This window comes from Pinus tabuliformis, chromosome 4_1, assembly GCF_031772625.1.
Source record: "Pinus tabuliformis cultivar Carrire ecotype Pingquan chromosome 4_1, CPIR1, whole genome shotgun sequence".
In the NCBI taxonomy this organism is placed as follows: domain Eukaryota; kingdom Viridiplantae; phylum Streptophyta; class Pinopsida; order Pinales; family Pinaceae; genus Pinus; species Pinus tabuliformis.
Window position 1 is genome coordinate 587,033,119 of NC_142303.1, and position 9,734 is coordinate 587,042,852.

General features: G+C 38.5%; 1 pseudogene; it reads left to right on the forward strand.

The window, feature by feature from the left end:
* Positions 1-7,423: 7,423 nt before the first annotated feature.
* LOC149177327 (uncharacterized) lies at positions 7,424-9,263 on the forward strand (annotated as a pseudogene).
* Positions 9,264-9,734: the final 471 nt, after the last annotated feature.

The following is a 9,734-nucleotide window of genomic DNA, read 5'->3' on the forward strand; positions in this document are numbered from 1 at the left end:
GCACACACATAGAGTTATCAATAATTTTTACAATAACGGTTCGAAGTTCAGCTCGGTTCTAGATCTGAGACGAGATCAAAACTGTTGTTACACAGTTTGATGCATCCTAATCAAAATCTGCAACCACCGCCCATGTAGTTCAATACAAACTGTCCACGTTGCAATTTTTTTTTTTTTTTCGGAACAGTTAGTCAACACGATCTCATCGCGTGGTTTCTGGAACACTTTAAAGCGATTTCGTGCTTTGATTTATTCTTGCATTGAAGGTTGTTCGACAGCTCAGCTTCCATTGTAAGAATTAAGATTTGGCTTGGGTACTTCACCGCCATGGGAGAACGTTGAGGGCCAAGTGTTTAATGCTCAAACATAACTAAAAGTCTTAGTTTTCATTAGGTGGCGCTGAATTATCCAGGTCAGAGAAATCCATTGAAACCATAACACAGAAGTCCAATTGTATGCCAACCTCAGGAATGGCACAAATGGCAAGGTATGAGTTCAAGTGTTTGATGCCATAAGTGTCAGAGTGTCGATTTCCAAACAAACACGCAGATCACCTTCAACGAATATCAAAGCGGGCTTTTAAACAAAGAACAAATGTTATCAGTTTCGTATCCAAATTTCATAGTAAGTGATTCAAGATTCATGTTAATATATGGACTGCGAAAGATATTTTTCAAGACATATGTGCCTAGGTGCTAGTTTACAAGCAATATCGAACGTCAGTTGTGCATTTGAAAGCCAAATGACATGTGCGCATTTTTCTAAAGAGGTGTATATTTACTACAATGCCCAGTGTTTGTAAATAATTATCAAATGCCTAATTATTGTGACCTTTGCAGCGATATCTACAGAGATCTTCCCACAAATTTTCTCTCATATGAGATGGTTCTACATCGGGAAGAAATTGTGACAGAAACGCACAAGATGTCAATTACGTTAAAGGGCATTTATGACAGATAAAGAGATGAAGGAAAACGCATAGTTTGCCAATCCCAACATCTCGACGCAGTGGATCCTGTCGTTATAGGAAAAACTAGGGCAGAGTCATATTATTCTACCGACAAGGATCGGATAAAGAAATGGGGGATTTGATTCATGGAGACAGAATTTTTGCTGGACAAGGGTTGGTTTACGAGATTGGCTTGGAGCCTTTCGGTCAGGCTTCAAGTCGCCAGATCAAATATCTAGACTTCGTAATACAGGAGTCAAACTAGAGATATTAAAGCGTGTTGGAAAAAACCATAACCACTCTTTCAGAGACATTTAAGAGCTTTCAGGGCTTTAAGAAGCGGAATTTGGTTCCCAATAGTGTGACCTATGCAATACTTATCGATGGTTATTGCAAGGTGTGTGATATGGAAAATGCTTTGAGAGTAAAAGATGATATGGTGGGTACTGGCTTGAAACTGAATGTTGCAGAATGACATTCAACCTAGTGTTGTTACCTATAACTCCCTAATAAATGGGCTTTGCAGACTAGAAAACATGGAAGAGGCGGAGAAGCTCTTGCATGAAATGAAGGAATTCGGTGTTACTCCCAATGTGGTAACGTATGGCACACTGATGGATGGATACTTCAAGACAGGGAAGATTGAGGAAGCCTTTAAGTTGTGGAATGATATGTCGGCAGGTGATTTAATGCCCAATCGAGTTTGTTACAATTCAGTAATCAACGGTTTGTGTAAACTGGGTAAGATGGAAGAGGCAGATAGGATTTTGACTGAGATGGCAGAGAAGGGTTGCATTCCTGATGATATCTCTTACGGGACTCTTATTGACGGATATTGCAGAAAAGGAAATATTGAACAAGCTTTTAGATTGAAAAAAGAAATGGTCAGAAAAGGTTTTTCACTGAGGATCGAAACTTACAACACACTGATGAAAGGGCTGTGCAAGTCGGGAAAGAGTGCTGCAGCAAAAAAAAAAACTTTTGGTTGACATGGTTGAGAGGGCTTTAATCGCAAATGATGTTACATACAACACTCTAATTGATGGTTACTGCTAACATAATCTCAGGTTATGGTAGCCTTGAAAGGTTACCATACACAATTTCAAGGTAGAGTGTAGTAGATATTTAACAACTAGCCATGCATGCATGGGCCCATAGGTCTCAAGGGTTCAACTTGGCTCTGATACCAAGTGTAAGGACCTAGATTGAGACTATATACAATTTTTTTTTTTTTAACAGCAAATACAACCAGAAAAGAAACGCATTGAAATTTCAAATTTATTTAGCACACACATTCCTGCCACTCATTTCAGGAAAACATATCATAACATTTACATACTGTTAACTAAGATCAATAGTAATGAAATACATATGTACCGTTCACCAGAAGGCGAGACTCCGCTTGCTCTGCTGTTACTGGTATTCCCTTGTAGCTGGTCACCTCCGCGAGTGAATGATGACGCACTTGATCCGAATGCGAAGACCCACCGGTTAACCTCCCAGCCTACTCCTTGGGTACTCTTCTTCCCCACGGACCCCCGAGCTACAATGGGGTTGTACAATGGAGGAAAGCACTAGTTGGTAGAGGAGAGCACACCTTGGCTCCAGAGTCCTCTCTCTAAAATCCTCTACCTCACCAAACTCACTATAGCTTCGTAATCACTGCTCTGACATCATCTCATCCATCCAACCATAGGGTTCCCAAAAGTCCCTTCTCCCATGGCTTGTCCCTTCTTTTATAGGAGTCCTCATAGGTGACACTTGTCATGTCATGCATAATTAATTATTTTTTTTATAATTCAATAGCTTGATTATTCACCCACCCATGTGTCATTCTCACATCAAGGTTCTCCCAAAATTATTTACTTAAATTTTTATTTAAAACCAATATTTTCCTCACCTCAACAAGATTCCTATTTCTTCTCCTAGTTGTCTCTTTATTCCCCCTTTTTATTCCTTAATTTGTGTTCATTACTTAAAGTCAATTAATGAGTCAAGATTTGATCCCCTATTTACTCCCTAATTTAACTCAGGTTATCTCTTAGATGGATATTCTTATGTTGTTTGTTGCCACATGGAGGTTCTTTATATTTCTCTAAATTTAATTTATTATTCTTATTTTAATTCACCTTCCTCTTTTCTTAATTAGGTTTAATTAGTTTAGGATTAATCTTTATCCTTACAATTATGTCCCTCTTTCCCCTTTTTACCTAATTAAACCACATAATCTTCTTAGTATTTTCCAACATGGAAAGGGTAGAGTTTTTAAGGTACTCTATTTGATTTCTTCCTATGAACCTCCTTATTCCAAGTTTTATTTTTTATTTAATTACCTTGGTTTCTAATCATCATTTACCCTTGATGTAACTTTACCTAGTTTTCATTCCTTACTTATATTTATTTATTATTATTTATTTTTACTGATTCCAAGGGTGCCAAGCTTGGTTGTGCCCTTCAAGAACTTCCCTAGAAGTTCCAAGGGTGTCACACCTAATAGTTTAATTGTGATGCCAAGGGTGCCAAGTTTGGTTGTGCCCTTAAAGAACTTCCCTAGAAGTTCCAAGGGTGCCACACCTAATAGTTTAATTGTGATGCCAAGGGTGCCAAGTTGGTCGTGCCCTTCAAGAATTTCCCCTGAAGTTCCAAGGGTGCCACACCACTTGCCCTTCAAGCATCTAGTGACTACAAGGGGAAAGTATAGTGCAACGTCATAGACCACTATCATCTCTTATGTTTCCTGCTATAGTGAGACTAATGGTGCTGGGGATCAAGGAATCCGCCTTGATGCGCGCCCCCCAGTAATCTCCTCATGAGCGACCCAACTTTGGGACCTGCCCTCATGGCATCGTGATCTTCAAGGCGAAGGTGTTTCAACCCTTCCAGCCCAAGTCATGGCGGGAGTGCTAGTGGGTGAGATCAGGGACTCTGTCCCACCCCTCCCATGTAGTTCCATCCACTTGTACAACCCCATCACCCATATGTGGGTCATTCGGCCAAGCACCTAATCTGTGCCTGCAACCATTAACATATCCTCAGAGTATAGTTAAACATATATGGCAGATTTCAAGATCTACTTAGACTTTAAAAGATAAAATAATATGAATTTTCATCAAACCAGGTGTCATCGACATGTCATATGCGAGTGCCTCTGATGGTTTCCTGCCATACTCAATAATCATCAGTAACAAGGTTTCTCAATGTTAGTCATTATCATAGTAGCATCATTAACAATTCCTGGTCATTCACATCATTGTCCATTGTAAGTCTGAACTAAAGGAAGTAGGTAACATAGGGGACACATCCCTCATGGCTATCATCAATAATCATCAATGGAAACATACATATTCATTAAGCTATCAACATCGTAACATCGTAGAAATATACCTATCCATCAAATTTATCATCATTATGCTTTTAGTAGAGCGCATACTGTAGTGCTCACTCTAGTCTCCTGACCCTAATACGACATTATCTTAGACACTCTATTCTTCGAGGACCTCAGATTGAGGATCTGGACCCATGACACTATTATTAGCGATTGAGATATTCATGGTTGTGATGTTATGAATGCGTTCCATTGATATTATGGTAGCATGAATGGTTATGTATCTTATCTATCAGTATTCTGATGATTACAATATTAATAGTTAAGTTGGTCTCTATTTGAAATTATGATGAGGGTAGTAAAGAATATGTATGTGCTCTACTAAAAGCATAATGAGGATAAATTTTATGGATAGGCATATTTCTACGATGTTACGATGTTGATAGCTTAATGAATATGTATGTTTCCATTGATGATTATTGATGATAGCCATGAGGGGTGTGTCCCTACTTCTTTTAGTTCAGACTTACAATGGACAATGATGTGAATGACCAGGAATTGTTAATGATGCTATTATGATAACTGACTAACATTGAGAAACCGTGTTACTGATGATTATTGAGTATGGCAGGAAACCATCAGAAGTACTCGAATATGACATGTCGATGACACTTGGTTTGATGAAAATTTATATTACTTTACCTTTGAAAGTCTAAGTCGATCTTGGAACCTGCCATATATGTTTAACTATATTCTGATGATATATTAACGGTTGCAGGCACAGATTAGTTGCTTGACCAAATGACTCACATATGGGTGATGGGGTTGTACAAGTGGATGGAACTACATGGGAGGGGTGGGGCAGAGTCCCTGATCTCACCCACTAGCACTCCCACCGTGACTTGGGCTGGAAGGGTTGAAGCACCTTCGCCTTGAAGATCGCGATGCCATGAGGGCAGGTTCCAAAGTTGGTTCGCTCATGAGGACTTTATCGGGGGGCGCGCATCAAGGCGGATTCCTTGATCCCCGACACCATTAGTCTAACTATAGCAGGCAACATAAGAGATGATAGTGGTCTATGGTTTTGCACTATATTTTCCCCTCGTAATCACTGGATGCTTGAAGGGCAAGTGGTGTGGCACCCTTGGAACTTCAGGGGAATTTCTTGAAGGGCACGACCAACTTGGCACCCTTGGCATCACAAATAAACTATTAGGTGCGGCAACCTTGGAACTTCCAGGGAAGTTCTTGAAGGGCACAACCAAACTGGCACCCTTGGTAGCACAAATAAACTATTAGGTGTGGCACCCTTGGAACTTCTAGGGAAGTTCTTGAAGGGCACAACCAAACTAGCACCCTTGACATCACACATAAGATATTAGGTGTGGCACCCTTGGAACTTCTAGGGAAGTTCTTGAAGGGCACAACCAAAGCTTGGCAGCCTTGGAATCATTAAAAGTAAATAATAATAAATAAATATAAGCAAGGAATGAAAACTAGGTAAATTTACATCAAGGGTAAATGATGATTAGAAACCAATGTAATTAAATCAAAAATAAAACTTGGAATAAGGGGGATCATAGGAAGAATTAAAATAGAGTACCTTAAAAACTCTACCCTTCCCATTTTGGAAAATAATAGGAAGATTATGTGGTTTAATTAGGAAAAAGGGGAAAGACAAACATAATGGTAAGGATAAAGATTAATCCTAAACTAATTTAAACCTAATTAAGAAAAGGGGAAGGTGAATTAAAATGAGAATAATAAATTAAATTTAGAGAAAGGTAGAAAAATTCCATGTGTCAACAACCAACATAAGAATATCCATTTAGGAGATAACCTGAGTTAAATTAGGGAGTAGATTGGGGATAAAATCTTGACTCATTAATTGACTTCAAGTAATGAACACAAATTAAGGAATAAAAGGGGGGAATAAAGAGATAGCTAGGAGAAGAAATAGGAATCTTGTTGAGGTGAGGAAAATATTAGTTTTAAATAAAAATTTAAGTAAATAATTTTGGGAGACCCTTGATGTGAGAATGACACATGGGTGGGTGAATAATCAAGCTATTGAATTATAAAAAAAAGAAATAAATAATTAATTATGCATGAAATGACAAGTGTCACCTTTGAGGACTCCTTTAAAAGAAGGGGCAAGCCATGGGAGAAGGGACTTTTGGGGGGAACCCTATGGTTGGATGGATGAGATGTTGTGAGAACAGTGATTACGAAGCTATAGTGAGTTTGGTGAGGTAGAGGATTTAGAGAGGGGACTCTTGAGCCAAGGTGTGCTCTCCTCTACTAGCTAGTGTTTGTCTCCATTGTACAATCCCATTGCAGCTCGGGGGTCCGCGAGGAAGAAGAGTACCCAAGGAGTAGGCTGAGAGGTTAATCGGTGGGTCTTCGCATTCGGTTCAAGTGCATCATCATTCACTCGCAGATGTGACCAGCTACAAGAGAATACCAGCAACATCAGAGCAAGTGGAGTCTCGCCTTCTGGTGAACGGTACATATGTATTTCATTACTATTGATCTTAGTTAAACGTATGAAATGTTATGATATGTTTCCTGAAATGTGTGGATGGTAGGTGTGTGCTAAATAAATTTGAATTTTCAATGCGTTCTTTTCTGGTTGTATTTGCTGTTTTAAAAAAAAATAAAAAATGTATATAGTCTGGATGTGATCCTCACACTTGGTATGAGAGCCTAGGTTGCAGCATTGAGCCTACATGGGTTAGAGACAAAGCACATGTGTAAAATTTTGAAATGGTTGCCAGCTGCTTGATAGTTATCAAATAGGAAACATGCCAATATTTAATATAGTAGGGATAATATAATATAGAAAGCTTCATAATAGTTGTCGACAAATATTTATTTTTAAAAACATTTATGTTATGATACTATTAAATATGGTGCATTCATTATTTAAAAACAATAAAAATAAGAAAGTGACAAAACATTAATATAGAAAATTGAAGTCAAACAAACACTTATGGCCTTCTTTAATTTATATTAAATTTATGATATTGAATCAATTCCAATAAAGAATTTGTTTTAATGATGAACATTCCACTAAATGCCAACGGCTCGAATTATAATACTAGATATTCGAATTACGGTAAAGCATAGGACTAAAAAAAAAAAATGAGTTCGGTCAATCCTAAATCATATCAATACATGTCTACACTATTAAATATACATCCCAGATTTTGTTTCAGATACTATACCCCGCGCTTTCGGATCTTTTGTCGGCCCTGAGTAGGGTTCCTCAGCTTCCACCGGACTTTGAGGGTAAAGTGAAAGCCAGAGAATGGATTTCGAGGTTGAAGAACATGGGGGCATCGGAAGAGTTAACCGAACAGCAGACCCGTCAGTTGTTATTTGATCTGGATTCTTCTTATAACGCTTTCATCAATTCATTGCCTAAATCGGCTTAACATTGCAGGGGGGGCGCAACTTCTGGATGCCATCGGCATCGGATTTTAAAAGCAGAGGATTCTCAGCGAACCCCAACCCCAGTCGGCTCGGAAGCTCCACGATTTGCTGCAATTGCAAATCCAAATCGCCTTAAATTCATTAGACTCGTCGACCCATTTCGAGTTTCCAAGGTTGGAGTCCGCAGAAGGTTCTTATTCTTTGTCCCACGGCCGGGTTTTGCTTATTATTAGAAACTCCAGGTCTCGGGTTCGAATCGAGAAAGGTTTTTGGTATAACTCGTTTTTGGGAAGTTTTTGGCATCTTTTGCTGTAATTCTTGGCAGCCGTAGGTGTCAAGGATCAAATCTGGGGGTGATTTGCTCTTTCTTTAGTTCTGCCCCACTGCTGTTTGAAGCCATAGGTCCAAGATTCAAATCGGAGGGCGTTTTAGGCATTGGATAGATGTGAAGAGCTCTGCATGACCGAAGATTCTGAAGATTTTGTGTTTTTTGTGACCGGGTTATGTACAATATTATGATTGATTCCCATTGTAAAGAAGGCAACATGCAGGGAGCCTTAAATTTGTTAAATGAGATGGTGGAAACAAATGTCTTTCCAGACATGGTCAATTATACGAGCTTAATTGTTGGGTATTGTAAAAAAGGCAACTTGCAACAGGCGTTTCAGCTTTATGCCAATGTGGTTGGTGGATGCATTGTTCCTGATATTGTTACTTACAATGCACTTATTAGTGGACTTTGTAATGAAGGCCATATGCAGGAAGCTCTTCAACTTTTAGATGAAATGATGGAACAAGGTATTGTTCCTAATGCATTTACTTGCAAGGCAATAATTTATGGACTTTGTAAAATTCGGAAAGTGCAGGAGGCTGAAAGATTCCTCAAAGCAATGTTAAAGAGAGGCCTTATTCCTGGGATCGATGTTTTCAATACTTTGATTGCAAGACAATGCAATGAGGGGAATATTAGAGAGGCTTTCGAGATGTATTCTAGAATGTCAAGACAGGGGCTTGTCCCCGATACTGTAGCATTCACTAGTTTGATGGACGGGCTTTGCAAGATAGAACAGGAAATAATAAGAACGCTTTAGCTCTTTATGTCAATATGGTGGAGAAAGGTCTTTTGCCTGATGTCATAACTTATACCATCTTAATGAACTTTTACTGCAAGACGAGTCATTTACAGTATGCCCTTGGTTTACTACGTGAAATGGGTGAAAGAGGAATATTGCTGGATGTCGTTTCTTATACTACTCTAATTGATGGATATTGCAAAGCAAGCTGTTTGCATGATGCTCTCAAACTGTTCAATGAAATGATAGAAAGAGGAATCACGCCTGATGTTGTCACTTATACAGTTTTAATTTCTGCACATTGCAATATTGGCAACATGAAAACAGCTGTAATGTTACATCATGAAATGGTCGAGAAAGGGATAGCACTTGATTCTGTTATTTACTCAACATTATTAAATCATGGATTCATCAAGACATGCAAGTTGTATGAAGTGAGTAAGCTGTGCCGGGAAATGGAAAACTGGAGTTTGGTATAACATAGGTGATTTGTGGGCTTATATAAGATCCATAAGATAAAATTAGGAGTGTTCGGAAATGTTGAATTGAATGAAACCATCAACTGAAAGTCATTATTCATATTTAAGCTGTTATCCAAAATTGAAGCTTTTGCATCAGGTTACAGGATATTTAACTTTGCCTCTTCTCTGATTTTAGTATTTAGGTCGTAAAATTTTCAAGGGACAGATTTGTAGAAAATAAGCTTGTTTTGTGATAAGGCTGTATGGAGCAATTTTCTCTGCTGACAACGATGAAAAAAAAAAGAGAGATTAAACTAAAGGGTTTCTTCTAGAACATTAAGGCACTACAAGAGGGGGATCCTTTGTTTTGGTATAGAACTGTCTTTTCAAGTTGGGATGGGAAAAGGAATAGCATGAACAAGTCAATCTTCTCTCATAGGTTATTTAGTGGCAAAGAAGATTATTTTTGTAGTGAAGAAGTGGCAAAGATG